Source organism: Rhipicephalus sanguineus, chromosome 11 (assembly GCF_013339695.2).
Source record: "Rhipicephalus sanguineus isolate Rsan-2018 chromosome 11, BIME_Rsan_1.4, whole genome shotgun sequence".
Classification (NCBI taxonomy): Eukaryota; Metazoa; Arthropoda; class Arachnida; order Ixodida; family Ixodidae; genus Rhipicephalus; species Rhipicephalus sanguineus.
Window position 1 is genome coordinate 102,948,099 of NC_051186.1, and position 21,548 is coordinate 102,969,646.

Consider the following 21,548-nt stretch of genomic DNA (forward strand, 5'->3'; position numbering starts at 1 on the left):
GGGGGCAGCCACAAAAAGCGAATTCCTTCGGGGGGGGGGGGGGCAGGGAGGTGGGGAACTTATGCGCTGTGTTTTCAATATGTTTTACTCCCTTCCTCTTTCCTCTCCTGTTTTATAAACGCCTCACTTATTACATTCGAATGTCCGAGACATAAAACTTGTTAGCACATACGCTTCCTTCAGTCGCTCAAGGCTCCAATAAACATACGCGGTGTTCTGCTTAGGTAAGTGCAACGTAACAGATATCGAGGCCGTGCATGATCAATAGATGCCAGTCATTGCTCAGCCCCAACGGTTCTGTTCATTGCAATTTCCCCCATCAGTCATTAAGACAGCGGCTGCCTCGATGATTTACATGTAAGCTTACGTCATCTGATGACTTGAGGAGTTGGCTTACATCGAGATAAAATATCTGCAAGTTTTTTTCTCGAACTAAGTCAACTCTTACAAGATAAATCATCGAGGCACCCGCCAAATTACGTACGGGTTAGAATTGCATTAGATGCCTGTCACTGTAGCCTTGTGTGAAAAGAGCTGAGCTTCCTTGATAATATGCCAGGGCGATAGCGACTTGAGAAGATGTGCGCAGCTACGATAACTTCTTTTGTGAATTGTTCAGTATAAACAGCTGTGCACAAGCGAAATATCCATTTTGTTGAAAGTCAGTGCTGCGTTTGTCTTCTGCCTGTTAGCCGCCCGTACCTGCGCTGTTCCCCTTCACTGTGCTTTGCGTCAGCTACCAATCAAAGGATGTGAAGAGCAAAAGCTAACATTTATTTATGTACATTCACTACAATCTTCGAGAACACAATAGGGTACAATTGCTCGGTGACTGAAATGTTAACAACAGTTTGACTGGGCTGAAGGCCCACGTTCTAAACACGTCAGTGTAAATAAGATATTCGAGCAACGCAGTAAGATAAAAATTAATATTTAGCATGTTCGCACAGCAGTGTTCTGCTAATATAATGAAAATTTATATATTGCATCGAACAGCGCATACACAAAAAGCAGTACCAAATAAAGAAAATAAAGCAGGTAACCAGCAGCAATAAAATAACACCAGTTGACCTTACATCACAATATAGTTTCTAAAGAGTAATCTCACAGCATCAGAGATAACTAACACCACTAAGTAAGGTTCATATCAATTCCAAGTTTCCTAAATACGCGCTAGATAACAAAAAAAGACGTTCAAACACCCTTCTTGCGCCGCTTGGTCGTGCAAAGCGTTGGAAATGGGAAAAGAATAAAAAAGCTATGTAGCAAAAGAATAACAAAACTAAAGAGAGGATATATTTACAAAACTAGATCACCATAGGCATGTCAGTCATTTCACATCTGGCTATACAGTACACCAGCTTTCGCAAACGCAAATGTCAGCTCTCCGACTATACACTGTTCATCAGACAAGCTAGGCCATCGAAGTGGCCTCGGACAGCACCCTTTGCAGTTTGTTTCAAAGCGGGGACAAATACCAAGAAAGTCCTCGAAGATTTCGTCGCTACCACAGGTGCCAATGCCTGCGCTGTGACAGCACACCACAAACCACGGCGGGGTTTATTCTATGGTGAAGCGGGAGTTCTGATACCGGTATAGGTTTCACTCCTATGTGCTCGTGCCCGAACAATTTTCCCATGAATGCACCGCAAAGGTACAATACGGTTTCATTATGCCAGCATATTAGTGTAGACGTATACGTCGATTACTGTGCGCAGCATCGAACTTGTCAACAACCCGCTGAAGATCTATTTTATTGGAAAGAGATCGCTCGACCGCGAGCACAGCTAGGTCGCTCAGACGGTTGTTGGTCATCCTGCTGCGAAGATAAGTCTTCAGACTTCGAACGCATGAAAATGTGCGCTCGCAAGATGATGACGATGCCGGTATCGTCACAGCGATAACATCTAGCTTGTGCAGTTCGTGGAAGGCTAGCTTATACTCTCCCAAGACAGTCACCAATTGCATCAATGTTTCTATCTTGCACTTCCTTTCAGCTTCGATGCGCTGAAGAAGTTTTATTACCAACTTGCACTTTCAACTTCAACTTCAACGCTGTCGATGTCGCATGCATAGTGCTCAGCGAAATGCTTGAGTAAGGAGATGTCCATAAAATTCTCACTCTGGGGGTGGAGGGCGCTGTCTCCGCAGAGTACATCATTATTCTCCGTGAACCGCCTAGTCAGTTCCGCAATGAGGTGGTCCAAAACGGGTAGAAAAACTTTGACTCTGAATGTTTCCTTTGAATCTGGAGACTCTTCTTCAACGGGCCGTCCTTCACTCAATACAAACTGCTCATAATGGAGCGGAAGACGCCTCGTTCTCTGCTTTTCCCTTTGGGGCACCCCGTCTCCTCAGAAATACTGCAGGTTTGCGCGCACGCAGTGTCAAATGCGCTCTGCGAATTTCTCATTTCGGAGAACTCGTCAATGACTGTGCGTGCCATGATGCATGGCTGACTAAGATTGCAGTCTCTACTTTGCAATAGGTCCGAAAGAACCTTAAGGCGGCTAAGTTCCTTGGTAAATTGGCTTAAATGGAAGAGAAACGAGAAGTTCATGTGCTCAAGCAGACCCCTAGCTTCCGTTGCCCGCCTGCTGTTTGTAGCGATGACTTCGGCGAGACATACAAGGATTGCAGGAAAGCTTTTCATTGCAGCTCTGCAAGCCGCTATCTGGCAGGCCCATCGTGTATCGCTTAGACGCTGCAGCTCTGTCACTGACAAAGACAACCTTTTTTGCACATCTACATACATGGAGTGAACGGCAGATCCACTTAGGAAGACATAGAGGCATTCCAAAAGAGAGAAAAAATCCCTCACCGGTTTTATCGCCTTGCAGACATCCACGATGACAAGATTGAGGCGGTGGTTCATGCAATGAACGTACACTGCCTGCGGCACTTCCTGCCTAAACAGCGCCTGGACGCCCCTTGAGGTACCGCTAATGACACTCGCACCATCATATGTTTGAGCAATGCAAAGCTCAGCATCAATGCCGCAGCGATTCAACGTTTCCTTTACGAAGCTCAGGAGCGACCTTGCATCCAATTGCTCAGCGTTGCGGAATCCAAGAAACCGCTCAAAGACAGTTCCACTGACGTAGTACCTTACTACAACTGATACCTGTTCCGTCTTGCTTAGGTCCTTGGTTTCATCGACGATAAGTGCGAAGCACTGTGAGCTTTTTATCTCTTCCTTTATAATTGTTAATGTGATCTGGCTGAGAATTTCGAGAATCTGGTCTTGTATCGAATGATGAACGTACTTCGCGTTCGCTGCTCCACCCTTCAATTTCTTTGCTACAATTTCGTCATATTTAGCAGAATAGTTCAAGAGCTCAAGGAAGTTTCCCTTGTTTTCACTTGTGGCACCTTCATCGTGGCCCCTCTGAGCGATTCCTTGAACGGCAGTAAATCGCAATATATCTGCAACTCTTGCTATATAGAGGCGATTTTTCTGCACCTCCCTGGAGTACGCGTCGCTGAGATGTGATGCAACTGACTAATTGGCTTACTTTGCCCTCCCGACTTCATCTGCGTGTAGGAAACCCACGATGCCTGGCAACTCTTATGCGCGAGTGAGTTTTCGTGCTTTCTGAAACCAGCGTCTTTTCCTAGGGCTTTTTTTCCAATTACTGTATCCACCATTGACAAATGCAGATTTCTCATTGGCGCCAGTTGAAAACATTCTGCAAGGGTAACAGAAAGCTGCGTCAGCCCGCGCGCTGTACTCCAACCAAGGAAATAGGCGATACCAGTCCGAGTTTAAGCTCCTGCTCAATTTGCCGTACTTCCTAGATGGAAATGGGTTCAGTATTGGCTGTGTGGGTTGCTCTGCCTTGAATTTCGAAATGTGTAACTGGCCTGCGCGGTCGGCATCTACAGAGGCGGTGAATTCGGTCGCAGAATGAGGTTCATCCCTTGCTGCCCATGATGCGGAAAGCTCGTCACATTCGCTGTCCGTATGCATCGGCGAGGACGGGCAAGCGTCGTCAGAAGCGGCGCTACACAGAGTCTCTTCAAGTGGAATCGAAACGGAGCACTGAGCAGAATTTTCTTGTTCTGGGAGCGTCCGCGATTCTTCGGTTGTTGAAGCAGTGTCACAAATTAGCGAGTTATAAAGCGCGCGCGAGGCCGCTTTCAAACTGCTACGAGACAGAACGGCGCGAACCGCTCGCCAAGAAGCGCGAAAAGACGAAAAAACAAGCATCAAAAGACGCCGGCGCGCCGCATCCTCCTCACCCAATCGAGCCAGGCGCAGACGACGCGATCAAACGCCCGGCAAATCCTAGATGTTTCTGGAAGGAAGGGGGGACGCATCCGTGCGCGATGCCGCCGCGATTCGAACATACGAGAAAGCTCTCGCCCTTTCCCCAGGCTTAGCTGTACTGCACGCAGAAGAAACATCCCGACGCTTCTAGAACCCAGGGGAGAAGGGATAAAAGCGTGCAATCGACGGTAGTACAGTCAGTACAGTGAGACAAGGAGTGAGCGAGTCAGTCGGCCCGGTGATGGTGAAGTTACGCTAAGTGTGGCTCCGTTAGCCAAAGAAGACGTGTTTATGATGGTGTGCGGTCAATCGCTCGTGGATCTGGAAGAATCCGATGACGACGCCGTGTGAGCCGTGACAAGTCACGACGACGGTTGAGCTACGACGATCAACGCTGGAGCTGGCGTGAGTGTTTCCTTGAAGAGAAGCATTCGATTACCGTCCAAGTATTGTGGACTGGATACGCCATGGTTTATTCAGGACTTTAACGGTCATTGAATAGTTTAATGCATGTGATTGCATTTGTTGCGTGTGATCTGTTTGTTTAGCTCCCGTTGTGTAAACACCATCTGAGTTATATTGTGAAGCTGTAACTGGTACCAGCCGAGTGTGCACGTGTTTGTGTTATTTGTATTGCCTTAACTGAGAATATATTTCGTTTTCGTTTGTGTTATCGACTCTCGGCTCTGACTCGGTCTTTGGACCACAACCGGCGTCCGCTGGCGCACCAAGGGACCAACTCTAAATTGTCCGCGCTTTCGTGGTGCGTTTTCGGAGGGCCTTGACGCCAGCCCTTAGAATCCGCCCGGCGATTGCCATCCCCATTAACGGGAAAGCGACAAGCAGAAAGCTCGGGGGGACGCCTTTTTGCTTGGCCCGCTTGCTCGAAGTCGAAAAAGTCGGCAATCGACCTTTTCTGCGACATACTCAGGCAATGAACCCAATGTCCTGTAGGGTAGACCGCACTTTGGCGTGGCGGCAAGACGGGCTGGCGTTTCCTCCTGCATCACAAGCACTGCTTGCTAGCGATCGAGTACGGTGTAAGAAAAAGACTCCCACGGTGTAAGAAAAAGCGAGCAAACGAATCTAACACCGCGGCAGTTTGTCCGCTTTGTTTATTGGGCGTGCCGCATTGGCGCCGCCGATAGACAACATGCGCATCCCGCTTGTCGTGTTATGGCTTCCGTTATACTGCTTTTCAGGGATGCGCCTGGGATCTCCGCATGGCCAAGGTTCAACTCTGCCCAGTTGCCGAGCGGAGTTCGCATGGAAAGGCATCGGAATCGGCTCCGTATATTGTCACTTTTAATACAAAGGCGAAATGCACAAGGCGGCGATACAAGGCCCCAAGTCCCGAACGGGGTCGGCACAGCACAGCAAAAACAATGGCACTGGCGCGAGAGCTACAGCGTCTTCGTCTGCCTCTTTCTCGCTGGCATATTAGGCGCGTGGCATTGCCCCTCATCCCGAAGGAGCATCGCCTCGATGCTCAACGAACACTTACGGTAAACATACACGAAAACATAATGTCATCAATGTCACAATGTGCAGTATGGTTTTAACCGCACCACGTGCACAATCTCGGGTCGTGGCTGTCGGCGTCGTGGTGATTGGCTTCCGTCCGGAAGGACTTCGTAGTTGACGTCTCTCACTCGTCGTAGCACTTTGTAAGGGCCCAAATACCGACTGAGAAGCTTTTCAGAAAGACCTTTGCGGCGCACGGGGGTCCATATCAACACTTGGTCACCCGGTTGGTAATCGACTTGTCTGTGGCGGAGGTTGTAGCGCCGTGTGTCGACGTCCTGTTTTTCTTTATGTTAACGCGGGCCAGTTGGCGTGCTTCCTCGGCTCGTTGCACAAAACACTCAGCATCTTCGTCAAGATTGTCAATGTTGTCAATGTCGCAGGGGTGCATTGCATCCAACATTGTCTGGACATCACGACCGTATAGGAGACGAAACGGCGTGAAGCGTGTGCTCTCTTGCGTAGCGGTATTGTACGCGGATGTTACGTAAGGCAGCACCTCATCCCACGTCTTGTGCTGTACGTCTATGTACATAGACATCATATCAGTCATCGTTTTGTTCAGCCTTTCGGTCAGTCCGTTTGTCTGTGGGTGATAGGCTGTTGTCTTGCGGTTGATAGGCTGCTGTCTTGCTTCGGAAGCTGTGCCTTTGGGAAGAGCCTTCGTTTCAGCGTAGCGGGTTAAATATTCTGTAGCGACGATTATCCACTTGTTTCCCGAAGACGACAAGGGAAACGGGCCCAGGAGGTCCATGCCAACTTGATCGAAGGGTGTTCTGGGTGGCTGGATAGGGTTAAGTAACCCCGCAGGCTTAACAGATGGGGACTTTCGGCGCTGGCATTCGCGGCAGGCTTGAACGTATTGTTTAACGCAAGCGGCAAGTTTCGGCCAGTAGTACGACTTGCGTACCCTAGCGAGGGTTCGGGTGATGCCCAGGTGGCCAGATGAAGGTTCGTCGTGGCAGGCAAATATAATTTCGTCACGAAGCCCTGCTGGAACGACCAATAGATAAGTTTTGTTGCTGCCCTGTCACAAACAACACGCCCTGTCGCAAACAAAGGGATGACAATCCGCGAGTGATATTCGGGGGCAGAGATACGTTGCGGCCTTCTAGATGTTCCATTTTAGGTCGCAATCCAGCGCCTGCTCGCTGCCGTGTAGCTAAGCCTGTTATGCCTACGGCTCCAAGAAAAGGGCAGTCATCTTCGAGGTGTTGAGCGGGAGGTTCAACTGGCGCGCGTGATAACGTGTCTGCATCTTCGTGTGCGCAACCTGACTTATACACGACAGTGACGTCGTACTCCTGGAGACGTAAGCTCCACCGTGCTAGTCGTCCGGAAGGGTCTCTTAAGTTCGCGAGCCAGCAGAGCGAGTGATGATCCATCACTATCTTGAATGGGCGGCCATAGAGGTACGGTCGACACTTAGCAAGTGCCCATACGACGGCAAGGCACTCCTTCTCCGTGGTACTGTAGTTGGACTCCGGGCATGATAGGGTGCGACTTGCGTAAGCGATGACTCTCTCAACTCCCTCCGGCCGCTGTACGAGTACCGCGCCCAGACCGATGTTACTGGCGTCGGTGTGAATTTCTGTTTCGGCTTCCTCGTCGAAGTGCCCAAGAACAGGAGGTGATGCCAGGCGATGGCGAAGCTCGGTGAATGCAGTTTCTTGTTCAGAGCTCCAAACGAATGGTGTGTCGTCTCTAGTGAGTCGAGTAAGTGGTTCGGCAATTTTCGAAAAATTGCCTATAAAGCGCCGGTAGTATGCACATAGCCCAAGGAACCGCCGAACACTTTTCTTATCGGCAGGAGTCGGGAAGGCTGCTACAGCGGTGGTTTTCTCGGGGTCAGGACGGACGCCTTCTGCGCTCACAAGATGCCCAAGGAACTTCAGTTCTTCGTAGCCAAAGCGGCATTTCTGTGGCTTTAACGTAAGGTTAGCCGACCGGATTGCCTCGAGTACTTGTCGTAGTCGCTTCAGATGTTCGGAGAAGCTGGCTGAAAATACGACCACGTCATCTAAGTAGACAAGGCAGCTTTGTCACTTTAAGTCGGCTAACACAGTGTCCATCATGCGTTGGAAGGTAGCTGCCGCAGAGCAGAGACCAAACGGGAGCACTCGAATTTCATAGAGGCCCTCCGGCGTGTCAAGGGCTGTTTTTTCGCGGTCGCGCTCATCAACCTCCATTTGCCAATAGCCACTCTTCAAATCAAGGGAGGAAAAATACTTCGCTCGCCGTAGCCGGTCAAGAGAGTCATCAATACGTGCAAGCGGATAAACGTCTTTTTTTTGTGACGTTGTTGAGCTTCCTGTAATCGACACAGAAGCGAAGCATACCATCCTTCTTCTTGACCAGGACGACGGGTGATGACCACGGACTGTTCGAAGGCTGGATAACGCCATCGTCGATCATTTCCTTCACTTGCTCCTTAATGGCTGCGCGTTCTTTCTGCGAGACACGGTATGGCTGTTGGTGGATAGGTCCTGCGTCATCGTAAGTGATCATCCTGTGCTGCATGATTGGCGTCTGACTCACTTTAGACGATTGAGCAAAGCACGTCCTGAATTCAAGTACCAGATCTCGCAAGGCCTTCTTGTGCTCTTCTGACAGTGCGTTGTTGATGTCAACATCTGTTACGGCTTGTCCATCGCGGCTACTGTCTTCACACGTAAAACACTCAATGACGTCCTCCAATGCTTCAGCGTAGGCGACGGCAGTGCCACGGAACAGGTGACGATGCTCATTTGTGAAATTCGTGATCCTGACCTTGGCTTGACCGTTCCTAATGTCGACGATGCCTCGTGCCACAGAAATTCCAAGCGCCAGCAACAGGGAGACGTTGCACTCTTCCAGTGTTTCACCATCACTTGTTCCTTCGGAAGTCACCTGAATCATGATAGTTGCACGAGGTGGTATTGTCACACTGTCGTCGGAAACACGAAGGGCGGCTGTACGGCGGCAGGTGTCCTTTGACGTAGCCTTGACTGTAGAAAAGGAAATGCAGCGTCTGCGTAGGTCGATTATGGCACCGTATTCCCGAAGAAAGTCAATTCCGGAAATAATTCGCGGGAGCATTCGCGTAGCACGAGGGAGCTGACCAAAAACGTGGAACTTCGTATTTGTAGCCTCGCAGTGCACACACCAAGCGGCGTGACAACATGTCCTCCAGCCAGCGAGAAAGAGGCAATTGAACATCTAAGGTTTCAAGCCCACGCTGTTTGCTTCGCCTGTGTTCTTGTACGCTTATGGACGACACGTGTATCCGTGGTATGTGCCTGCTGTCTTGGGTTGCCCAGCGCTCGCGGTTATGCGAGCCTAGCAGGGCGAAGCATATCCTCTGCCGAAGCGGTATGTGAGGGGAAGGCGCCTCAAAAAGAGGCTCTCGCATCCGAGGCACGAACTTGCTGGTTCACGCAAGCAGACCGGACTGCAAAGTGTAGACCCTTTCTAAATCTATATCAGTCGGAGCATTTTTTTTGCGCCTGTTCGCACTGTATTTCAAGCGCCTATTTATCACAGCCGAGTGGGCAATCGCTTGTGAGAAGAAATTTCCTACAATAAACTGTCATGCCTAAACAAGATGGTCCTTTGGACAAGCAGCGCTGCTGTCATGCACCTGCCTTCAAATTATGAGAGAAATTTGACATTTTGTTTCATACCGCCTACCTTGGGTGAGCTTTTTGGCGATCTTGGGGGGGCAAATGGGGGGCAGGCGAGAATTGTGGGGGGGGGGCTCCAGCCCTCCCGTGCCCCCACTGGCGCCGCCCCTGTTCGGCGCGTTTCCGAAAGAAGTGTAAGTTGGTGAAAACCTTTCACCGCAAGGTGGCGGCTTTAGCCCAACACTCGCTCATATCATCCATGATATAAAAAATAGCTCAGCGACGCATGCCTGGTTGCCACAGCGCGTTCTCCGCTCGAACCTTGATAAATCATGGCCAGACTAGAGGGCAGACTACGCGCGTCGCGTTTTCCATCGCATTTCTAGCCCAGCGGTAGTGCAATTTTTCTGTTAATTGTTTACCGTTCTGCGGATGGATACCTTTTGCCAAGCTCAATAACGAAGCTCAGTGTCCAAGAACCGACGCTCTTCTGGCTGTCACACCGCTTCTTCTGATTACGCACTCCCCGTGGGAATGGAACAGTCTGAGCAACACTAGAAACGGCGCATTGCTGGAGCCAGTCCCCAAAGCCACGAGTAATGCACCATGACACAACGACCCCCGACTGCGAGCTTACGTGGTACAGACGGGGCGCTGTTTGAATGACCGGCTAAGAGAGCATCGAACTGCAGTTTCTTCGCTTGTCGCGGGGGGCCACTTGGCTGATCATTGTAAGCGGTGTGGGTGCGCCCCAGCATTCGGTGCAACTCGGGTGTTGGGAAGGGTCATGACCAGATACGACGTGAGATCTGTGAGGCCATGTATATAAACAGGGAGGCAGATAGGTGTGTGAGTGTGCCCTCAATTGCCCTAACGAAAAAGGAGATTGGTTTCTTGGAAGGGAGCATGCGCGACGCGTAGCTTGGAACGTGCAGGTTGATGTGAAGGCAGAATGGTGACGATTCCATCAGTTTAGATGTCTTTTACGCTTTATATGTCACGTGTCCAGAGTAAAATTTTTCTGTTGAAGTCTAGCGGTCGTCCTGTGTGCTTCTTTCTCTGTCCTTGTTTTGATCCGCTATATTATGTGTTTATGTTCCTGGAAAGACATAAACTATCAATCACCTCTTTCGCATACCAGCTTACCGTGGCCTGAGATATACGGGTATGTACCACACGTGTCTGGAAGGAAGGAGTTGACGAGGCACGCGACTGGATTTTCACGTTATTCATGTCATGACCAGACGGTCGTATTCGTCAAATCATCTTACTCTACCAGGCTAATTTCGTTCTACACGAAACTAAGGATGCGATCACGAGAGGACCCAGACGTAGGCGGCTGGATAGATAGATAGATAGATAGATAGATAGATAGATAGATAGATAGATAGATAGATAGATAGATAGATAGATAGATAGATAGATAGAAGCACTGAAAGTGCCTGAGGTTCGCTAAGAAATGCTTCGTATTTAAAACATGGTTTATCCCCCCGTCATAGGAATAGGTATGACAAAAAAGTGAAACGTGTCCTCGCAGATGTAGTTGAATGTTTCTTCTGCATTGATATACGAGAGCTCGCTCATTGTGCATTACTGTTTGGCGGCTGTAGCACCGCTTGACGCTGACCTGGTAGCACATTTGTATCCCGACGACTAACGTCCATGAACATGAAAAAAACTTTGTGGTAGCTGTTAATTAACATACGTCTGGACACGGCATATGATGAATTCTGCGCAAAGATGACTACAACATGCACATAATAAACACTGACGCGACATGGACTTTTCAAATTGTCGTCATTTGAGGAGAGAAACGGCAATCTGTGTGCTGCCTAGTAATCTTTTCCAGTAGACTGGAAGCTGTAGGCGGCAGAAGAACACCGTTAGTCCATTTGGAAGCGGCCCGACGCTGTAGAGAAGGTGTCACACGCTGGCGCGAAAAGCGAATCGCGTAACTATGTCGTCACCGAATCCAATCACCGTGGACGCCGCATTTCACCGACTATAGAGTTTTCTACAATATTAAAGTGAAAGCCTCCGCCGCGCTAAGACTCGCCGCTCGCAGTCGGGGGTCGTTGTGTCATGGTGCATTACTCGTGGCTTTGGGGACTGGCTCCAGCAATACGCCGTTGCTAGTGTTGCTCAGACTGTTCCATTCCCACGGGGAGTGCGCAATCAGAAGAAGCGGTGTGACAGCCAGAAGAGCGTCGGTTCTTGGACACTGAGCTTCGTTACTGAGCTTGGCAAAAGGTAGCCATCCGCAGAACGGTAAACAATTAACAGAAAAATTGCACTACCGCTGGGCTAGAAATGCGATGGAAAACGCGACGCGCGTAGTCTGCCCTCTAGTCTGGCCATGATTTATCAAGGTTCGAGCGGAGAACGCGCTGTGGCAACCAGGCATGCGTCGCTGAGCTATTTTTTATATTATGGATGATATGAGCGAGTGTTGGGCTAAAGCCGCCACCTTGCGGTGAAAGGTTTTGACCAAATTACACTTCTTTCGGAAACGCGCCGAACAGGGGCGGCGCCAGTGGGGGCACGGGGGGGCTGGAGCCCCCCCCCCCACAATTCTCGCCTGCCCCCCATTTGCCCCCCCAAGATTGCCAAAAAGCTCACCCAAGGTAGGCGGTATGAAACAAAATGTCAAATTTCTGTCATAATTTGAAGGCAGGTGCATGACAGCAGCGCTGCTTGTCCAAAGAACCATCTTGTTTAGGCATGACAGTTTATTGTAGGAAATTTCTTCTCACAAGCGATTGCCCATTCGCCTGTGATAAACAGGCGCTTGAAATACAGTGCGAACAGGCGCAAAAAAAATGCTCCGACTGATATAGATTTAGAAGGGGTCTACACTTTGCAGTCCGGTCTGCTTGCGTGAACCAGCAAGTTCGTGCCTCGGATGCGAGAGCCTCTTTTTGAGGCGCCTTCCCCTCACATACCGCTTCGGCAGAGGATATGCTTCGCCCTGCTAGGCTCGCATAACCGCGAGCGCTGGGCAACCCAAGACAGCAGGCATATACCACGGATACACGTGTCGTCCATAAGCGTACAAGAACACAGGCGAAGCAAACAGCGTGGGCTTGAAACCTTAGATGTTCAATTGCCTCTTTCTCGCTGGCTGGAGGACATGTTGTCACGCCGCTTGGTGTGTGCACTGCGAGGCTACAAATACGAAGTTCCACGTTTTTGGTCAGCTCCCTCGTGCTACGCGAATGCTCCCGCGAATTATTTCTCGGAATGGACTTTCTTCGGGAATACGGTGCCATAATCGACCTACGCAGACGCTGCATTTCCTTTTCTACAGTCAAGGCTACGTCAAAGGACACCTGCCGCCGTACAGCCGCCCTTCGTGTTTCCGACGACAGTGTGACAATACCACCTCGTGCAAGTATCATGATTCAGGTGACTTCCGAAGGAACAAGTGATGGTGAAACACTGGCAGAGTGCAACGTCTCCCTGTTGCTGGCGCTTGGAATTTCTGTGGCACGAGGCATCGTCGACATTAGGAACGGTCAAGCCAAGGTCAGGATCACGAATTTCACAAATGAGCGTCGTCACCTGTTCCGTGGCACTGCCGTCGCCTACGCTGAAGCCTTGGAGGACGTCATTGAGTGTTTTACGTGTGAAGACAGTAGCCGCGATGGACAAGCCGTAACAGATGTTGACATCAACAACACACTGTCAGAAAAGCACAAGAAGGCCTTGCGAGATCTGGTACTTGAATTCAGGACGTGCTTTGCTCAATCGTCTAAAGTGAGTCAGACGCCAATCACGCAGCACAGGATAATCACTTACGATGACGCAGGACCTATCCACCAACAGCCATACCGTGTCTCGCAGAAAGAACGCGCAGCCATTAAGGAGCAAGTGAAGGAAATGATCGACGATGGCGTTATCCAGCCTTCGAACAGTCCGTGGTCATCACCCGTCGTCCTGGTCAAGAAGAAGGATGGTATGCTTCGCTTCTGTGTCGATTACAGGAAGCTCAACAACGTCACAAAAAAAGACGTTTATCCGCTTGCACGTATTGATGACTCTCTTGACCGGCTAAGGCGAGCGAAGTATTTTTCCTCCCTTGATTTGAAGAGTGGCTATTGGCAAATGGAGGTTGATGAGCGCAACCGCGAAAAAACCGCCCTTGTCACGCCGGATGGCCTCTATGAAATTCGAGTGCTCCCGTTTGGTCTCTGCTCTGCGGCAGCTACCTTCCAACGCATGATGGACACTGTGTTAGCCGACTTAAAGTGACAAAGCTGCCTTGTCTACTTAGATGACGTGGTCGTATTTTCAGCCAGCTTCTCCGAACATCTGAAGCGACTACGACAAGTACTCGAGGCAATCCGGTCGGCTAACCTTACGTTAAAGCCACAGAAATACCGCTTTGGCTACGAAGAACTGAAGTTCCTTGGGCATCTTGTGAGCGCAGAAGGCGTCCGTCCTGACCCCGAGAAAACCACCGCTGTAGCAGCCTTCCCGACTCCTGCCGATAAGAAAAGTGTTCGGCGGTTCCTTGGGCTATGTGCATACTACCGGCGCTTTATAGGCAATATTTCGAAAATTGCCGAACCACTTACTCGACTCACTAGAGACGACACACCATTCGTTTGGAGCTCTGAACAAGAAACTGCATTCACCGAGCTTCGCCATCGCCTGGCATCACCTCCTGTTCCTGGGCACTTCGACGAGGAAGCCGAAACAGAAATTCACACCGACGCCAGTAACATCGGTCTGGGCGCGGTACTCGTACAGCGGCAGGAGGGAGTTGAAAGTGTCATCGCTTACGCAAGTCGCACCCTATCACGCCCGGAGTCCAACTACAGTACCACGGAGAAGGAGTGCCTTGCCGTCGTATGGGCACTTGCTAAGTTTCGACCGTACCTCTATGGCCGCCCATTCAAGATAGTGACGGATCATCACTCGCTGTGCTGGCTCGCGAACTTAAGAGACCCTTCCGGACGACTAGCACGGTGGAGCTTACGTCTGCAGGAGTACGACGTCACTGTCGTGTATAAGTCAGGTTGCGCACACGAAGATGCAGACACGTTATCACGCGCGCCAGTTGAACCTCCCGCTCAACACCTCGAAGATGACTGCCCTTTTCTTGGAGGCGTAAGCATAACAGACTTAGCTACACGGCAGCGAGCAGACGCTGGATTGCGACCTAAAATGGAACATCTAGGAGGCCGCAACGTATCTCTGCCCCCGAATATCACTCGCGGATTGTCATCCTTTTGCTTGCGACAGGGCGTGTTGTACAAGAAGAACGATGCTGCCAGCAACAAAACTTATCTATTGGTCGTTCCAGCAGGGCTTCGTGACGAAATTATATTTGCCTGCCACGACGAACCTTCATCTGGCCACCTGGGCATCACCCGAACCCTCGCTAGGGTACGCAAGTCATACTACTGGCCGAAACTTGCCGCTTGCGTTAAACAATACGTTCAAGCCTGCCGCGAATGCCAGCGCCGAAAGTCCCCATCTGTTAAGCCTGCAGGGTTACTTAACCATATCCAGCCACCCAGAACACCCTTCGATCAAGTCGGCATGGACCTCCTGGGCCCATTTCCCTTGTCGTCTTCGGGAAACAAGCGGATAATCGTCGCTACAGAATATTTAACCCGCTATGCTGAAACGAACGCTCTTCCCAAAGGCACAGCTTCCGAAGTCGCTCAGTTTTTCACAGAGAGCGTTGTACTACGCCACGGCGCTCCTTCCTGCGTCATCACAGACCGAGGAATGACGTTTACGGCAAGGCTCCTTGAGCAGGTTTTTCAGCTAAGTTGCATCACGCACCGCAAGACAACAGCCTATCACCCACAGACAAACGGACTGACCGAAAGGCTGAACAAAACGATGACTGATATGCTGTCTATGTACATAGACGTACAGCACAAGACGTGGGATGAGGTGCTGCCTTACGTAACATCCGCGTACAATACCGCTACGCAAGAGACCACACGCTTCACGCCGTTTCGTCTCCTATACGGTCGTGATGTCCAGACAATGTTGGATGCAATGCTCCCCTGCGACATTGACAACATTGACAATCTTGACGAAGATGCTGAGTGTTTTGTGCAACGAGCCGAGGAAGCACGCCAACTGGCCCGCGTTAACATAAAGAAAAACAGGACGTCGACACACGGCGCTACAACCTCCGCCACAGACAAGTCGATTACCAACCGGGTGACCAAGTGTTGATATGGACCCCCGTGCGCCGCAAAGGTCTTTCTGAAAAGCTTCTCAGTCGGTATTTGGGCCCTTACAAAGTGCTACGACGAGTGAGAGACGTCAACTACGAAGTCTTTCCGGACGGAAGCCAATCACCACGACGCCGACAGCCACGACCCGAGATTGTGCACGTGGTGCGGTTAAAACCATACTGCACATTGTGACATTGATGACATTATGTTTTCGTGTATGTTTACCGTAAGTGTTCGTTGAGCATCGAGGCGATGCTCCTTCGGGATGAGGGGCAATGCCACGCGCCTAATATGCCAGCGAGAAAGAGGCAGACGAAGACGCTGTAGCTCTCGCGCCAGTGCCATTGTTTTTGCTGTGCTGTGCCGACCCCGTTCGGGACTTGGGGCCTTGTATCGCCGCCTTGTGCATTTCGCCTTTGTATTAAAAGTGACAATATACGGAGCCGATTCCGATGCCTTTCCATGCGAACTCCGCTCGGCAACTGGGCAGAGTTGAACCTTGGCCATGCGGAGATCCCAGGCGCATCCCTGAAAAGCAGTATAACGGAAGCCATAACACGACAAGCGGGATGCGCATGTCGTCTATCGGCGGCGCCAATGCGGCACGCCCAATAAACAAAGCGGACAAACTGCCGCGGTGTTAGATTCGTTTGCTCGCTTTTTCTTACACCGTGGGAGTCTTTTTCTTACACCGTACTCGATCGCTAGCAAGCAGTGCTTGTGATGCAGGAGGAAACGCCAGCCCGTCTTGCCGCCACGCCAAAGTGCGGTCTACCCTACAGGACATTGGGTTCATTGCCTGAGTATGTCGCAGAAAAGGTCCACTGCCGACTTTTTTCGACTTCGAGCAAGCGGGCCAAGCAAAAAGGCGTCCCCCCGAGCGTTCTGCTTCAACAACCGAAGAATCGCGGACGCTCCAAGAACAAGAAAATTCTGCTCAGTGCTCCGTTTCGATTCCACTTGAAGAGACTGTGTGTAGCGCCGCTTCTGACGACGCTTGCCCGTCCTCGCCGATGCATATGGACAGCGAATGTGACAAGCTCTCCGCATCGTGGGCAGCAAGGGATGAACCTGATTTTGCGACCGAATTCACCGCCTCTGTAGATGCCGACCGCGCAGGCCAGTTGGACATTTCGAAATTCAAGGCAGAGCAACCCACACAGCCAATACTGAACCCATTTCCATCTAAGAAGTACGGCAAATTGAGCAGGAGCTTAAACTCGGACTGGTATCGTCTATTTCCTTGGTTGGAGTACAGCGCGCAGGCTGACGCAGCTTTCTGTTACACTTGCAGAATGTTTTCAACTGGCGCCAATGAGAAATCTGCATTTGTCAATGGTGGATACAGTAATTGGAAAAAAAGCCCTAGGAAAAGACGCTGGTTTCAGAAAGCACGAAAACTCACTCGCGCATAAGACTTGCCAGGCATCGTGGGTTTCCTACACACAGATGAAGTCGGGAAGGCAAAGTAAGCCAATTAATCAGTTGCATCACATCTCAGCGACGCGTACTCCAGGGAGGTGCAGAAAAATCGCCTGTATATTCGCAATGCCCATAGACTGTCGCGCCGCCAAGCGGAATTCAGGAGCGTCCTCTCGAGGAGGGCTAGTAGACGACAAAATGGCAGCACTACGCAGTCGCTCCCTTGTTCAGCTGTGCTAGCCTCAGTGTTAACGCGTTGGCAAGAAAAGAACACTACGACTTTGCATGTTCCCTGCATCAGTGAACAAACCGGGCCCTCCGTGACACAGGAAATCTGATTCGTTCTTGCGAGACGCGAAGTTTTCGTGAAAATACGTGGCAACTCGCACTTTCAATACTATAGCTCACAGCGTACACATCTTCGCGAGGCTTCCTGTAGCCACGTAGGTTAATTAAATGTTATCGTCTGACATAATCAGTTGACGCTCAGCCTGTTTTACTTGCATATAGCATTGGTCAGTGTTTCTTGTAGTGCATGAATCCCATAACACTGCACGCGGGAGGTCCCGCGGTCACGCGATGTGCTTTTGTATAACTGAGCGATCTCAAGCTGGCGATACCTCTATCCTTTGTCAGCAAAGCGCTGTTACGAATCGTGCGAGCGACGTTTCGATCATTCGAGAACGCGTCTGCTCGACGCCTTTCGTGGAGCGAACGCTTTCCACGCCGTCCTTTGCCAGTGTGTTGGTTTCATATTTCATAGCCAGCGCTGCGCCGCTTGTTTTTGTACGTTTGTTGGTAGGTGGCAGCACACTGCAAGGGATTTGCTTGTTGACCGGTCTGAGAGCAGAGTGTTCTTCGCGCCCAGACGCCTCTCTAATTGTAAACGTGGTGACGCGGAGTGGTCGAAGTCGTTCGGCGGAGGAAATTCTTCAGATTGCTTTGAGCAGTGATGTTGAAAGAAACCATCCTGAAGACTAGGATTTTTCACTGGACGTTGAAGACTGTGCAAGCACCGAGAGTGACAGCGACGATGAACGATCAGCTGCTAACTCACGAGGAGCGAGTTGCACTTCACGTCCCCTCGTGCGTTAATGTTCTCTCACGCTCGTAAGTCACTTTGATTGTATTTAATGTATAATGTCCTACAGCGAGATCAAAATAAATGCATAGTTCCTCTTGTGCATTGCATGTATCAATTATTGTGGATATTATGGAGCGCCGCATGCCGCCAACACGCTCGAGCTCGACCAGCGAAGCGAAATGGTTATAACGATAGAACGTGCAGTCACGGCCGCAATGCACGCCTCTCGGCTAACTTCGCCGTTGCGAAAGCATACGTGTGCATTCTTTTCGATATTCATGTTTCAATCGTGCTGATCGAACCTGCAACATGCGAGTGAAGTGAATTGCATGCACACGGCTAGAGTCTCAGCATGGCGGTGACACAAGCAATACTGAATGGGATGTGAAGTGCTTGTGTTCCGTTGAAGACGTAACTCCGCGTTCCCGACTGCGCAAGTAATGACGACGGCGTATGATGTTTGCGAACCATCCCGTGCAGCAGCGATGGCGCTACTCGCTCGCGGCCTACTACTGCGGCAAATCCGTCAGGCAGGCTCAGTACGTACTACCTCGGAGTGCCGTTCAGCTCATACGTCAGTTCTAGTTCATGCAGTTTTATGTAGCACGCACAGGATTTCGCAAAGCATCGTTATGCACGCTAACGGAGCTGAAATATAACCTTTCACGCCGCAGCAAATAATTAGGTGGCGAGTACTTAGCACTTTCCATGGTTTGGGAAAGCATTTTAGTCTCATATCCATTTCAGCGCAGCTCATGACTTCATCCGGTGAAAGCAGCACGGGTCGTACGTCCGCACGTCCTATCTGTTCCTATGCTAACAAACGGGTTGACCCTCCTCTTGGCGCCATCTTGAAAAACACGGCGCGCCACCTATAGTTCGTGGGCATTGCGAATAGCAAGAGTTGCAGATATATTGCGATTTACTGCCGTTCAAGGAATCGCTCAGAGGGGCCACGATGAAGGTGCCACAAGTGAAAACAAGAGAAACTTCCTTGAGCTCTTGAACTTGTCTGCTAAATATGACGAAATTGTAGCAAAGAAATTGAAGGGTGGAGCAGCGAACGCGAAGTACGTTCATCATTCGATGCAAGACCAGATTCTCGAAATTCTCAGCCAGATCACATTAACAAGTACAAAGGAAGAGATAAAAAGCTCCCAGTGCTTCGCACTTATCGTCGATGAAACCAAGGACCTAAGCAAGACGGAACAGGTATCAGTTGTAGTAAGGTACTACGTCAATGGAACTGTCTTTGAGCGGTTCCTTGGATTCCGCAACTCTGAGCAATTGGATGCAAGGTCGCTCCTTAGCTTCGTAAAGGAAACGTTGAATCGCTGCGGCATTGATGCTGAGCTTTGCATTGCTCAAACATATGATGGTGCGAGTGTCATTAGCGGTACCTCAAGGGGCGTCCAGGCGCTGTTTAGGCAGAAAGTGCCGCAGGCATTGTAGTACATTGCGTGAACCACCGCCTCAATCGTGTCATCGTGGATGTCTGCAAGGCGATAAAACCGGTGAGGGATTTTTTCTCTCTTTTGGAATGCCTCTATGTCTTCCTAAGTGGATCTGCCGTTCACTCCATGTACGTAGGTGTGCAAAAAAGGTTGTCTTTGTCAGTGACAGAGCTACAGCGTCTAAGCGATACACGGTGGGCCTGCCAGATAGCGGCTTGCAGAGCTGCAATATAAAAGCTTTCCTGCAATCCTTGTATGTCTCGCCGAAGTCATCGCTACAAACAGCAGGCGGGCAACGGAAGCTAGGGGCTGCTTGAGCACATGAACTTCTCGTTTCTCTTCCATTTAAGCCTATTTACCAAGGTACTTAGCCGCCTTAAGGTTCTTTCGGACCTATTGCAAAGTAGAGACTGCAATCTTAGTCAGGCATGCATCATGGCACGCACAGTCATTGACGAGTTCTTCGAAATGAGAAATTCGCAGAGCGCATTTGACACTGTGTGCGCGCAAACCTGCAGTATTTCTGAGGAGACGGGGTGCCCCAAAGGGAAAAGCAGAGAACGAAGCGTATTCCGCTCCATTATGAGCAGTTTGTATTGAGTGGAGGACGGCCCGTTGAAGAAGTCTCCAGATTCAAAGGAAACATTGACAGTCAAAGTTTTTCAACCCGTTTTGGACCACCTCATTGCGGAACTGACTAGGCGGTTCACGGAGAATAATGATGTACTCTGCGGAGACAGCGCCCTCCACCCCCAGAGTGACAATTTTATGGACATCTCCTTACTCAAGCCTTTCGCTGAGCACTATGCATGCGACATCGACAGCGTTGAAGTTGAAGTTGAAAGTGCAAGTTGGTAATAAAACTTCTTCAGCGCATCGAAGCTGAAAGGAAGTGCAAGATCGAAAGATTGATGCAATTGGTGACTGTCTTGGGAGAGTATAAGCTAGCCTTTCACGAACTGCACAAGCTAGATGTTATCGCTGTGACGATACCGGCATCGTCATCATCTTGCGAGCGCACATTTTCGTGCGTTCAAAGTATGAAGACTTATCTTCGCAGCAGGATGACCAACAACCGTCTGAGCGACCTAGCTGTCCTCGCGGTCGAGCGATCTCTTTCCCATAAAATATATCTTCAGCGTGTTGTTGACAAGTTCGATGCTGCGCACAGTAATCGACGTATACGTCTAGACTAATATGCTGGCATAATGAAACCCTATTGTACCTTTGCGGTGCATTCATGGGAAAATTGTTCGGGCACGAGCACATAGGAGTGAAAGCTATACCGGTATCAGAACTCCCGCTTCACCATAGAATAAACCCCGCCGTGGTTTGTGGTGTGCTGTCACAGCGCAGGCATTGGCACCTGTGGTAGCGACGAAATCTTCGAGGACTTTCTTGGTATTTGTCCCCGCTTTGAAACAAACTGCAAAGGGTGCTGTCCGAGGCCGCTTCGATGGCCTAGCTTGTCTGATGAACAGTGTATAGTCGCAGAGCTGACATTTGCGTTTGCGAAAGCTGGTGTACTGTATAGCCAGATGTGAAATTACTGACATGCCTATGGTGATCTAGTTTTGTAAATATATCCTCTCTTTATTTTTGTTATTCTTTTGCTACATAGCTTTTTGTTATTCTTTTCCCATTTCCAACGCTTTGCACGACCAAGCGGCGCAAGAAGGGTGTTTTAACGTTTTCTTTTTGTTATCTAGCGCGTATTTAGGAAACTTGGAATTGGTATGAATCTTACTTAGTGGTGTTAGTTATCTCTGATGCTGTGAGATTACTCTTTAGAAACTGTATTGTGATGTAAGGTTAACTGGTGTTATTTTATTGCTGCTGGTTACCTGCTTTATTTTCTTTATTTGGTACTGCTTTTTGTGTATGCGCTGTTCGATGCAATATATAAATTTTCATTATATTAGCAGAACACTGCTGTGCGAACATGCTAAATATTAATTTTTATCTTACTGCGTTGCTCCAATATCTTAT

General features: G+C 49.9%; 2 pseudogenes; one reads left to right on the forward strand and one right to left on the reverse strand.

The window, feature by feature from the left end:
- Positions 1–1,683: 1,683 nt before the first annotated feature.
- Positions 1,684–8,692, reverse strand: LOC125756430 (zinc finger MYM-type protein 1-like; annotated as a pseudogene).
- A 4,100-nt stretch (positions 8,693–12,792) lies between these two features.
- Positions 12,793–20,755, forward strand: LOC125756431 (uncharacterized; annotated as a pseudogene).
- Positions 20,756–21,548: the final 793 nt, after the last annotated feature.